Source organism: Chrysochloris asiatica, unplaced genomic scaffold (assembly GCF_000296735.1).
Source record: "Chrysochloris asiatica unplaced genomic scaffold, ChrAsi1.0 scaffold00019, whole genome shotgun sequence".
NCBI lineage: Eukaryota > Metazoa > Chordata > Mammalia > Afrosoricida > Chrysochloridae > Chrysochloris > Chrysochloris asiatica.
Window position 1 is genome coordinate 10,325,415 of NW_006408537.1, and position 13,766 is coordinate 10,339,180.

Here is a 13,766-nt window from a genome sequence, read left to right on the forward strand (position 1 = left end):
AAGGCTGCAAATCTTTACGGGAGCAGAAAGCCTCATCTTTCTCCAGTGGAACAACTGGTAGTTTCGAACTGCTGACCTGTCTAGTCAGTTCCAATTCATAGCAACACTATGCACAACAGAATGAAACATTGCCCAGTCTTGCATCATCCTCATAATGGTTACACTTGAGTCCATCGCTGCTACCACCATGCCCATCCATCTGACTGGGGGTCTTCCTCTTATTCACTGACCCACCACTGTAAGATTAGCACTGGATTTTGAACCACAAGGTTGGCAGTTCAAACCCTCAGTTGCTTTTTGAAAACTCTATATAGGGTTGCTATGAGTCTGACTGACTCAATGGCACTTAGCAACACAACTTCACTTAACCAAGCATGATGTCTTTCTTCAGGGATTGGTCCTTCCTGATAATATGTCTCCAGTAGGAGATGAGTTCTCACCATGCTGGCTTCTAAGAAGTATTCTAGTTGTACTTCTTCCAATACAGATTTGTTTGTTACTCTGGTTGTCCATGGTACTTTTAATATTCTTCTTCAACACTCAAATGCATCAATTTTTCTACTGTCTTCCTTACTCATTGTCCAAATTTAACAAGCATATGAAGCTATTGAAAATACCATGACTTGGGTCAGGCATATCTTAATCCTCAGACAGGCATGTTTGCTCTTAAAAGGGCTTAATAGTGTGGCTTATATCTTTGTTGCTTCCAGTAAATGTTTATTATAAATTTTTGTTGAGCATTTAAGTTTTTGCAAGAAGATAAAATCATAGCTAGATCTGCCAGAGCTACAATTTGCTCTGTGACTTACTAACTACAATTGTAATTCTCAGAACTGGATATACCTATGCTCTGCATAGATGTAAAAGTGCTAATAAAAGTGAAAGAGCCAGCAATGAGCAATCTGAAAAGAATTAAGAAATAAATCCCATTTATAGGAGCATCTAAAAGAATAAAATACATAAGAAGTAACTTACCAGGGAAGTGAAAGCCTTGTGGTACACTGAAAACTATTAAATATTGCTGAAATAAATTACAGGAGACCTAAATATAGGCAAAGACGTCAGTTTGAGGACTAAGGTGTGCCTAATCCAAGATATGGCATTTTTAATAGCCTCATATGCACATGAAAGTTGGACATTGAATAAGGAAGACCGTAGAAGAATTGATGCATTTGAATTATGGTGTTGGAGAAGAATATTTAAAGTACCATAGACTGCCAAAAGAAGAAACAAATCTATGTTGGAAAAAGTACAGCCAGAGTTCTTAGAATTCAGGATAGAGAGACTTCATCTCTCATGCTTAAGGCATATTATCAGCAGGGACCAGTCCCTATAGAAAGACGTCATACTTGGTAAAGTGGAGGGTCAGTGAAAAAGAAGAAGTTTCCCAATGAGATGGATTGGCACAGTGGCAGCATCAATGAGTTTAAGCATAAAAACAATTTTGAGGCTAGTACAGGACTGGGCAGTGTTTTGTTCTGTTGTACATGGGGTCACTATGTGTCAGAATCAATCAGATGGCACCTAACAATAACAACAAAATATAAGCAAGATATCCTGTGTTCATGGATTGGCTTTATATTGTCAGGAGGCCAGTACTACCCCCAAGTGATCTACAGATTCAATGCAATTCCTAAAAAAATTCCAGCTTTTTTTTTTTTTTAAGGACTAGAAAAGCCAATCCTTAAATTCATGAAAAAAATTCAAGTGGTTCTGAGTAGTCATCACAGTCCTGAAAAAAAGTAGAAGGAATCATACTTCCTGATTTCAAAGCTTATTGTAAGCTATAGTCGTCAAAACCCTATGGTACTGATATAGTAATAGACACATCAATGGAATAAAATTTACTAGCTTAAATGTATAAATCTATGGTCAAATGATTTTTGACAAGGGTGGCAAATATATTCAGCATGGTAAAAATTGTCTTTTCAACAAATGACGCTGACACAACTGGATCTACATATGGAAAAGAATGAAGTTGGTCCCATACTTCATATTGTATACAGACATTAACATAAAATGGATCAGTGGCCAAAATAAAAGAACTAAAACCATAAAACCATAAAACAGAAGAAAACATAGGACTATATGGTCAGGACCTTGTACTTAGCAATGAATTCTTAGGTATGATACCAATAGCATGAGCAACAAAAGTAAAAATAGATAAATAGGATGTCATCAAAATTGAATCAAAGGATATTATTAAAATAAAGAAATGACAATTGACAGAATGAGAAAAATGTTTGGGAACCACCTATCTGATAAGGGTATAATTTCCAGATCATAAAAGGATAAGTAAATAGTATTGCTATAAAGTCATAGAAACTTTTATGAAGCAAAAATATCAAAATGTGAGGCTGTTATTTCTCTACACAGTCCCCATTTTTTTGTTGTTGTTAAGTGCTGTCAGGTCGGTTCCGACTCATAGTGACCCTGCATAGAGTTTCTAAGGAATGGCTGGTGTGCTTGAACCGCTGACCTTGCAGCTCAAACCGACCTTGCAATCCAGCACATTAGCCCACATTGCCACACCTTGCAATCCAGTGCATTAGCCCACATTGCCACATATCTGAAGGCAGTGTTTTTAATCTCTATAACCCTTCCCCAAAGAATTGTGGTCTTTGATTTATACCACATGAAAGCAGCAGTTTTGGCATCCTTGAGGGACTCAGTTCATGCTCCTTTGAAATGTTCTTTGAGTTTGAGGAACAAGAAGTCTGAAGGGACAAGGTTAAGGATGCAGGGTGAATGGGACAAGGTTTTGGAATGAAATTCTTATAGTATAGCCTTGATACCCTTGAAGAATGAACAGGTGTATTGCTATGATGGAAAAAAAAGTTCCTCAGTACAACTTTCTTGTTGTTTTTTTCTTTCTCACCAGTGCAGTTTCAACATTCTTTAAAAACTTCATGAAAAGTTCCTGTGATCATTTTGTGCCCTTTGAAAAAATTCTATTAAGATTATCCCTTTGGAATCCCAAAAAACAGTCACCATAACCTCTTGGGCTGACTTGTATACCACAAATGTAACTGGTTCAGCAGATCACCTCAGAAGTCACTCTTTTGACTGGACCTTTTATTTAAAAGGCACCCCAAAAAGACTAAGACAAGTAACTGAGAGAACTTGCCTACAGACATTCATTGATCTCAGAGACGTGTTTCATTATGTTTTGTTTGCAATAAACCCATACATGTATGAACTGCAACTCTATTAGAAATATTTTTTGACCTACTGCATATAAAATCTCAACCACAATAAGAAAACCAATCCAATTTTTAAAAAATGGGCAAATACTTGAGTAGATATTTCTCCAAGGGGTATATATATATATATATATAAATTACAAATAAGTACATGAAAAGATACTCAACATTATTAGCCAGTCATTAAAGAAATGCAAATCAAAATCACAATGAGATTCCACTTCATGCTCCTTGTTGTTGGTTCTGACTCATAGTGACCTAGTATAGGTTTCCAATGAGCAGCTGTAACCTAGTGACCTAGTATAGGGTTTCCAAGGAGCAGCTGGTGAGTTTAAACTGTCTTGTGGCTCAAACTGTTTTTGTCGTTCAGTGCATTAACCCACAGCACTGCACCAGGAAGGTTATTATTAGTAATAAGCAAGCAAAATAAAAACAAAACAACCCCAAAGACCCAGAAAATAGCAAATGCTGTCTAGAATGTGGAGAAATTAGATCTTTGTGCATTGCTTGTGGGAATGTAAAATGGTGCAGCTGTTGTGGTGGGGGGAATGACAGTTTCTTAAAAGATTAAACATAGAATTACAATTTTTATTGTTGTTAAGGTGGCCATCAAGTAGGTTCTGACTCATAGTGACCCTATATATGCTTTACAAGGAGCAGCAGGTGGGTTTGAACTGAATATTGACCTTGTGGTTAGCAGTCCAGTCCTCATCCTACATCACACAATATGACCCAGAAATTCTTTGTCTAGGTTTCTACACCAAAAGACTTCAAAGCAGGGGCTCAAATAGATATTTGTACAACAGTGTTAATAGGACCATTAGTCACATATCCAAAAGGTGGAAACAAGCTAACTCTCCACCAATATGTCGATGATAGACAAAACGTGGCATATATGTATGTGTATATGATGGCCTAATACATAAAAACTTTATGCTAAGTGAAATAAGATAGATTCAAAAGAATAAATATTGTAGGATCCACATATATAAGATATATTAAATAGACAAATTAAGACAGAAAGTAGACTAAAGGCTATCATGAGCTATAGGAAGAAGGGAACTGGGAATTATATATATGGTTACAGAGTTTATGTGGCGAGATGAGAAAGTTATTGAAAAGTGGTGCTATTGATAATATAATTAATTATTGTCACTGGATTGTATGAGGGAGAGTCAAAAAGTTCTTGGGAATATGGAATTAAAAGATATTATTAAAATGGCAAATTTTATGTTACCCATACTTTATCATAAAAAACGTGAAAGAGCCTTGGACATGCAGTTGGAAAACCTGGGTTCAAGCTCATTTCTGAGTCTTTGCAGCTGTATGACTGATTAAATTAATTTTATTTCTCGAGACTCAATTGCCACTTTTGTCAAAAAAGACAAACATGATTGTCTAGAATGTGGGGGAGCATGCATGAGAAGCATTTGTAAACTCTAGAGAGTTTCCCAAATTTAAGATATTAGAATTATTGTAACATATGTAGGCAGTTAACAATACGGAACAAATGAAAAGCACTTTTAATGAAAATGTCATGCCAGCAGAGACCTTGCCAGAATATCTTACCCAAGGCCCCTTTGAAAGCTGGTATCGGGTTGGACTCCGGTTCTTGATTGACAGTAGCATGCTTGGAGCCCTACATAACCCTGCTTCAGTGCTCCCACTGTGTTTTCACAGCCTGCTCATTGTTAATTAAACTAAGCCTAGAGTGCCAGCATTTATTAGGCTGGGTTCTGGACAATCATGCAAGTATGAAAACAAAAAATAATTTAAAATATATAAATGGTTTATTTAAAATAGATAGCCTTTGAGGTTTATATACTTTGTCGTCAGATGAATTACAATTTAAAATAGGCAGACACAGTCAGCAAGGGGATTGAAAAAGAAATGTCCAGCTTTGCTAATACTTACAGGCATATGGGTCTTTGGAGTTCATGGAAGCATTTAGATTTTGATCCTAAAGAGATCTGTAGTCTTCGGTCAGCTGGAACAAGTGGAAAAGAATCTCAGAGATAAAAACATTACAGCCAGAATTTTTTGCTTTCTTCCTCTTTAAAATGAAAACAACAACAACAAAACAGCCAGAGGTTTTGTGTTTTTGTGTGACTCAACTCACTCCTTGAAAAGCTATTGACAGATCCCCATTTAACCAGAAGGGACTCTTGATGATGAAAGATTATTTACAGATACCATTAAAGGAGAGAGCTAATGGAAGAGAGAATAAAAGGAGGAATCATTTTTACTCCTTACTGTGCTTTCTTGTTAAAATATTTTTAGCCTTTTCTGAAGGAACTCTGCTTTATTCACGCACCTACATGGTGATATTTAGTGAATACTGACTTACATCTTTACCACACAGGCATTAAAGTCTCCTTTGTTGCTTTATCTTTGCAAACACTACTTTTATTGAGTCATTACAATCAGATTTAAAAGATTTTTCTCTCACTCTTTAACTGAGAGCTTGGTCAATTTGAAGAAATCGACACAGATATGAATTGTACTTTGGTCCTTCTCTAATAACTGAAAGAAAAAAGACTTTTACCTTAAAAATGGATAGGGATGTGTTCACGTTTTTCCAGATTTCTATATTAAACCAAATATTTCTTAAAACAATTTAAGACTATAGTGGGTGACCAGCAGGCATAATCTCCTACCAGTGTGTCTGAAGTTATGGCTAGGGGCTTCTGTATGCATAACTGTATGAAGGTATTACTATCAGTACCACATTTTTACCTGTTAGCAGCTCAGATCTGTAGAAAATTTCAGATGCCATTGTTGGCTACACAAAAGTTATAGGCTTTTTTTTTTTTTTTTTGAAGATTAGTCTACTATAATAAAAATTACAATTAATGAATTGGTACATGATGAATGTAAAAAAAGGAAGCATAAAGTCATATTACGTATTTTGAATAAATTCATCATAAATTAATTCAAGACAATTCTTTTACATGTAGTTCCTTGCCTATATATATCAAACATGAGATCAATGCTTTTCAATATTTTTTATTTTCTAAATTGTTAAATTTCATTTCTTATTGTAATAACTTTTAGTCACTCAGCCTATTTATACCAACTAAGGAGAGAGATAAAATGGATCATATGAAGAGAAATTCATTAATGGGCAAGTATATGGGGACTTGAAAAGTCTGTCCAAATCAAAAGGCAGGGATGGCATTTAGTATCTAAGCCCACTTCCAGACAAAATTAGCAAAGACTGCAGTGAAGTTAGAGCCTGCTGGTTGCAAAATTGGAAATTGGTTTCCTGGGGCTCTCTGTAAACTCTTCATTACTTTACTCAATCATGGTTCATTAGCAAGTTAACAGACAGAAGACTACTGTACGTTGGAATATATGTGGAGCCAATTCTTCCATCTCCTTGAGCGTCACTTAAAACTTGACTGTCACAGCAGATTAAACATTGCATCAAACTGCATTTTCATACAATGTTGTACATGGTCAGACCGCCGATCATATCCACTTAACCTCTAAATGTAGTCAGGTGTTTTTGTTTTATCATGCATTTCACAGGGCAGAAAAGGTTTTAATTCAAAGTGACTCTGATGGAACAAATAAAAAATCTCAAAAGGCATGTAAAAAAAGAAACAACTCAAAGAAACTCAGTTAAGAGACTCAACTAAAGTAGATTTAATGGTTCCCATTAACTTGGATCTAATTCACTGGAGGTGAAAAATCCATAGGGGTAGTAGGACATTTAAATGTGCTTCTGAAAATGGGTGGACAGACTGTAGCCTTGGCACATGAAATAGTTTTGCTCAACCTAAGCAAATGGCTTTGACTCTCAGACCCAAACAGTTCATTTTATGCAGTTCATATTGTGGGAAGATAGTTTTGTAGTCTGTGACTCATGGCAAAATCTAACTAGGGAATATACATAATCACTAAAGATTCCCCAAAGACCCACTAGAAGTTATGATATCTTTTTTTTTAAGGTCTGATAAATATATACTTGTATTACTCAAAGGATCTGTTATAAGTTGTCTAGACTATCCATCACTACATTTTGATCTAGTGTGTTTTATATCTGAGAATATTTCATTTTCAGTGAGTAAGCCTAAATATCAGATGAAATAAAGTGGGATGGATATTCAATTTTAAAGAACTGGGTATGGTGTGGGGATGAAGGGACGGTGGATGGGTTGCCAATTATTTTTAAAAGGTTCTTGTTTCTGTTGTTAAGTCCATTCTGACTCAAAGCAAGCCTTTGAGTTTCTGAGAAGTGACAGGTGGGTGTGAACTTCCAAACTTGTGGTTAACAGTCCAGTGCTTAGTCTACAGCCCCACATGAGCACTCCATAGTAGTACTTGTTGTTCTTAGGTGCCATAGAGTCAGTTCCAACTCATAGTGAATTCATAGTAACAGAATGAAACACTGCCTGATCCTGTACCATCCTCACAATTGTTATACTTGAGCCCACTGCTACTGTTACTGTGCCAATGCATCTCCTTAGGGGTCTTCCTCTTTTGTGCTGACCCTCTACTTTACCAAAGAGTCCCAGTGTGTCACTGAAGGATACACACTCCATTGCAAGGTCAGAGGCTCAAACTCACCAGCTGCTCATTGGAAACACTAGTTCCATATCCTCTTTGAATCTGACTTCAATTTCTTACAGTTCTCTGTTGATGTACTCTTAGCAGTTTTTAAATTATCTTGAGTAAAATTTGACTTGCATGTGATATTAATTATATTGTTAGATGATTTTCGTATTCTGCTGGATCATCTTTCTTTAGAATGGGCACAAATATGGATCTCTTCCAGTTGATTGGCCTGATATTTGCCACCCAGATTTCTTGGCATAGATGAGTGAGTGACTCCAGTGTTGCATCAGTTTGCTGAAAGATTTCAATTTCTAGTCCATCAATTCGTGGAGCCTTGTTTTTGCCAATGCCTTCAGTGCAGTTTGAACTTCTTCCTTCAGTACCATCAATTCTTGATAACATGCTACCTCTTGAAATGGTTGAACACTGACCATTTTATTTTGCTATAGTGACTCTGTGTATACTGTCTGTCTGCTTTTGATGCTTTCTCTTTAATTCAAGATTTTGTCCACAAAAGTCTTTCAGTGTTGCAAGTTGAGGCCTGAATTTTTTTCTTCAATTAATTCTTCCAGCTTGAGAAATGCTGAGCATGTTCTTCCCTTTCATTTTTTGAACTCTAGGTCTTTGTACATTTCATTATAATGCTAGGCTTTATCTTCTTGAACTGCCTTTTGAAATTTTTTGTTCAACTTTTTTACTTCCTCATTTCTTCCACTTGCTTTAGCATCTCTACTATGGAGAGTCAGTTTCAGGGTCTCTTCTGACATCCATTTTTTGTCTTTTCTTTCTGTCCTGTCTTTTTAATGATCTTTTGCTTTCTTCTTGTATAATGTTCTTGATGTTATTTGACAGCTCTCTGGTCTTTGGTCATTAGAATCGAATGTATCAAATCTATTCTTGACATGGTCTCTAAATTCAGGTGGGATATATTCGAGATCATATTGTGGCTCTCCTGGATTTGTTTTTATTTTCTTCATCTTCAGCCTGTACTAGCTTATTAGCAATTGATGGTCTGTTCCTCAGTTGGACCTTATTTTGTAAGATGATATTGAACTTTTCCTCCCTATCTTCCACAGATATAGTCAATTTGATTTCTGTGTATTCCATCTGGTGAGGTTCATGTGTTTTTAGTGCCTTTTATGTTGTTTTAACAAGATATTTTCAATGAAGAAGTCATTGGCTTTGCAAAATTCTATCATGCGATCTCCAGCATCATTTCTATCGTCACGTCCACATTTTCTACCTACTGATCCTTCTTTGTTTCCAAACTTCACATTCCAATTACCAGTAATTGCATTTGTGATCAATATCAGACTGAAGAAGTTAGTTGAATTCTTCAATTTCATCATCAGTGGCTTTAGTGGATGGTGTGTAATTTTGAATAATACCACTATTATTAAGAATTAGCTGTTCTTGTAGGTGTATAGATATTATCTTATCACTGATAGTGTTTTTCTTCAATAGATCTCAAAATGTTCTCTTTGATGATAAATGTGACATTATTTCTCTTGAGTTTGTCACTTGGAATAATAAACCATAAGATTGTCAGATTCAAAATAGCCAATACCAGTCCATTTCAGCTCATTAATGCTTAGGATAGCAATCTTTATGTCTTCCATTCCAATTTTGACAACTTCCAATTTCCCTAGATTCATATGTCATACATTTTTAGTGGATGTTTGTAATGCTTTCTCCTCATTTTGAGGTGTGTTCACAAATGGAGGTCCTAAAAGCTTTACTCCATTCTCGTTATTATGATCAACTCAACCTGAAGAGGCAGCTCATCCCCTGTCATTTTGAATGCCTTCTGGTGCTATTCACAATGCGTTCATTCTCCAGCACTATATCTGACAATGCTGCTCTGCTATTCTTAAGGTTTTCAGTGTCTAAACAATCATTGATAGTTGGCCTCTCCTTCTTCCTAGTATGTTTTAATCTGGAAACGTCACAAAAACCAGTCCACCATGGTTGGTGACCCTTCTGGTATTTAAAATACTGGTGGCATAGCTTCCAACATCACAGCAACACACAAGTCACCAAAGTATGACAAACTAACAGACCAGAGGTAGATACTAGTACTTCGGTTCTAATAATAAGTATCAACTTTAAATGGTATATTATTTAACATTTACTTTACATAGTAGGAGCAAACCTGACAATGACTGACTTATCTTGGATCTAAATTCTCTCCTTAGAGATCAAGGGTTTTTTTCAAGGTGTTATACATTGAATTATGTCACTCAAAAATATGTGTTGTAAATACTATTCTCTATGCCTGTGGTTCAAATCCCATTTGGGACTGTGTTGTTATGTTAATTAGACAGGATTCATATAGGATGTGTTTTGACTCAATCTCTTTTGAGATATAAGATTGAAACAAGTAAGTAAAATAAAAAGCAGACCTGAGGGAAGAGAGATGGCAAGGCATATAAAGGTATACCAGGAGCAGAAGTTCAGAGCTGACAGAGTAAGAATAACTTCCCCTAGCGCTTGTACCCTGATATTAGATTTCTAGCCTCCAAACTATGAGAAAAATCTTTCTTTTCACTTTCTTTTTAGTTGGATGTTTCTAGGTCACCCTTCCTGCATCATTTTGTTTGTTTTCGTACTGAAGTCAGGCTTTTATTAAATGGAATCTGCATGTTGACAGGGGAGAACTCAACTGTCTGATCATTGTACTTTGCTGCTATTTTTGAATGTCATCAAGTCAGTTCCAACTCATAGTGACTCTGTATAAAGTTTCTCAGAGCACCTTGTGGTTACTACTCCAGTGCTTATCGTACAGCATAACACCAGGACTCATTGCACTTTAGACTCCTGGTTTGGCACTGTAGGATCAGCACTGGACTTTGAATCACAAGGTTGGCTGTTCAAACCCACCAACTGCTCTTTTGGAAACCTTATACAGAGTCACTCAAAGTTGGAACCATTCAATGGCACTTAATAACAAATACAAAAACAAATCCAAACACATTGATTGGGGTGAGATGTTCACCATAGTTTTAAAAACCACTAGAAAGATTGGCTCTGAAAATAGACAGTTGGACTATATGCTTATGTATATTCAAGGTACAGAACTTCATTATCATATAATCTTTTTTGATACTTTAGAAGGAGACAGGTAAAAGTCCATCTTTTCCTCCAGAAAATTCATCTGATTTTGGTTGAAATTACAGAGAACAGTTCTGAACCTGGAGGAACCATTGTTTAGAAGGTATCAGGGAAGCTGAGATGGTCTGTGGACCAATTGGGGCTGTCAGGACGTTTCTGCTTCCTGCCTAGAGAGAGATACGAATACTTTGCTAGGATGTTTCCATTGAACCCCAGTTCTAGGGCAATTATTCATATCAGGATCAAAGAGAAATTTGAAACTGGTCCCCAGACTTGTATCATTGAAGTATTTGGTTTACTTTAGAAAGCTTGAATTATAAGAAAGATGCCACATCACGTAATGAGTTCTGATAATTTTTTGTTGTTGTTTGGTTTTGCATCCTTAGTAATGTATAAGTATTTGTTCTTAACTGTCTTCTATTTGTTTTCCTATTCTGTCTCCCTGAGGGAATTCAGGAACACTGTAGTATGACTTGAGAATACTCACAAATAGTAATAAAAAATATTATAGAAGTCTTCCTTGCATTAATCAGGCTGATTCCTTTTAAGTTTATGCCTTTGGCATGATTGTTTCAGATTGTAAACTCTCCCTAAGCAATGACAATGGAAGCTTTGATTAACTTTTGTCCAATGCCATATAAGCAAGTCTTAATAAGTATTGACAATATTTGAACATTAACAATCTTGTTTACTCAAGTGCATTCTTTTTCTTCATAGTTATTTACTACATAATATTATGTAGACTTAAAGTAGGGTTAGTAGAAAAAGAGTTTTACTTGCACTCACTTTCTAAGAGTTTTGATTATAGTAGTTCTTGTTATTTTAGTATTTTAGTCCTTTATTTTCCATTGTTATTATTATTTGCTGTATAATGCAGGCACTGGCTAGTTGGGTCTATCTCGTAGCAACCAAAATAAACACTGTCTGAACCTAAACTATCCTCACAATCATTGATATGTTTGATCCCATTGTTGCAGTAACTGTGTCAATCCATCTCCTTGAGGATCTTCTTCTTTTTTGCAGATTCCCTACTTTACTAAATATGATGTCTTCTCCAAGGACTGGTATTTTAAGTTCTTTTCACTCTCAGCAAGCAAGGTTGTATCATCTGCATGTTGCAGGCTGTTTCCATTATTAGGCAAAGACAAATATTTTTTTCCATTAGCAAAAGAAGATTTCCAGAGGAAAATACAGTTTGACTTTTGGTTACTAACAGGAAAATACAGTTTATCTGAGGACACAAGTACTGTCAAGAGGGAAGAGCAAGAGTGAAACCAGAGAAGCAGTGATGCCAGAGATGGAGGCAGAGGTGAAGGCATGGAGAGATAGAGAAGCTGAGGATTCTAGACTCCTGGAAACAGAACAACTGTGTGCTGGCAGGCAGGAGGCTGGCTTGCAAAATGTGTTCTTTGATTGTTTAACCAATTATATATTCCTGCAAGTTTTTGCGTACATCAAATAAAAAAAAGAGGGACTAAACACAAATACTGTTAACCAATGGTACATGGAGGGGATTATAATCATACAATGAAACAAAATAAGATTGGTTGCATGCAAAACTGATTTTCTATAATGTAAACTATCACTTAATTCATAATAAAAGTTTTTAAAAAAGTAATTAACAATAAATAAATTTAAAAAACAAACACTCCATAAACCCTAGGTGGACTTGAGAGGGACCCAAAATAGAAGGTGAATAAATCCTTTCATAGAGAGGACTCAAGATCTACTTCAAATCTATGGCTTCCCTAAATGATCCAGAATTTCATTGTTTTGCTTCAGACTGGTAAATATTTAAAAGATTTTAATGTTAAAACAACATCGATAGCAAAAAAAAGTAATAAAATACAGTTGGACTTTTTGTTAGTAATTACTCTGTTTACACAACATCTCAAGAAATATTGCTACTCTCTTGTGCCGAAATTTTTGTTTTTGTGTAGTTTTTTTTTTAAACCTTACAATGCAACACTTGAGGAAATTGAAGAATGTGAGTTTCTTTGCTCTCAAGTTCCTTGACATAATGAATTTATCAGTGTGTTCATCTTTGTTTGTGAGGTTATGCCCCACTTTGATAGATTCTGACCTAATTTCTTCAGTGACATCAAACCTGCAGAGCAGTACTTTTGTCCTGTTCCCCGAGAACAGCTATCTAATGAAACAATTAATCACCTTCCAAATCAACTGCAAACTTTCAGTTAACAAAGCTGAGCAAATGGAAATTATAGGTGATATCCCAGTGTGGGGAGTTCTGGTGTAGTACTATAGAATAAGCACTAGACTACTAACCACAAGTTCTGTGGTTCAAACCCACCAGCTGCTCCTTGGAAATCCTATACAGGGTCCCTAGGCATTGGAACCAACTCAATGGATGGCACTTTCACAACATTCTGGTGTGGTGCTGTAGGATAAGTACTGGACTGCTAACTGCAAATCAGAGGTCTAAACCCGTCAGCTACGCCTCAGAAATCCTATATGAGGTCATTATAAGTTGGAACCCACTCAACAGCACAGAACAACAAATTGCTAAGTATAGGCACTATAGTCTAAGGAGTCCTGGTGGCCTAATGGGCTACTCTTTGATGACAAGGTTAGATGTTTGTATCTATCAGCTACTCTATGGGAGAAAGATGAGACTTTCTGCTTATAAAGATTTACAGCCTTGAAAATCCTACATAGGGTCATTGAGTCAGAATTGATTCCCAGTGTGGTTTTTGTTGTTGTTGATTTTTAATATCCCAAGTAGAAAAGTAAGTGATGTGTGTTACTGTCATTGTTAGGTGCCACAGGCACAGAGTGCAAATGTTCCAAAATGACAACCCTAATGTCAACCCAAACCATATCTCCTATCCTGTCCCCCTGCTCTGCTATGCATACCAAAACTGTTTCTTCTCA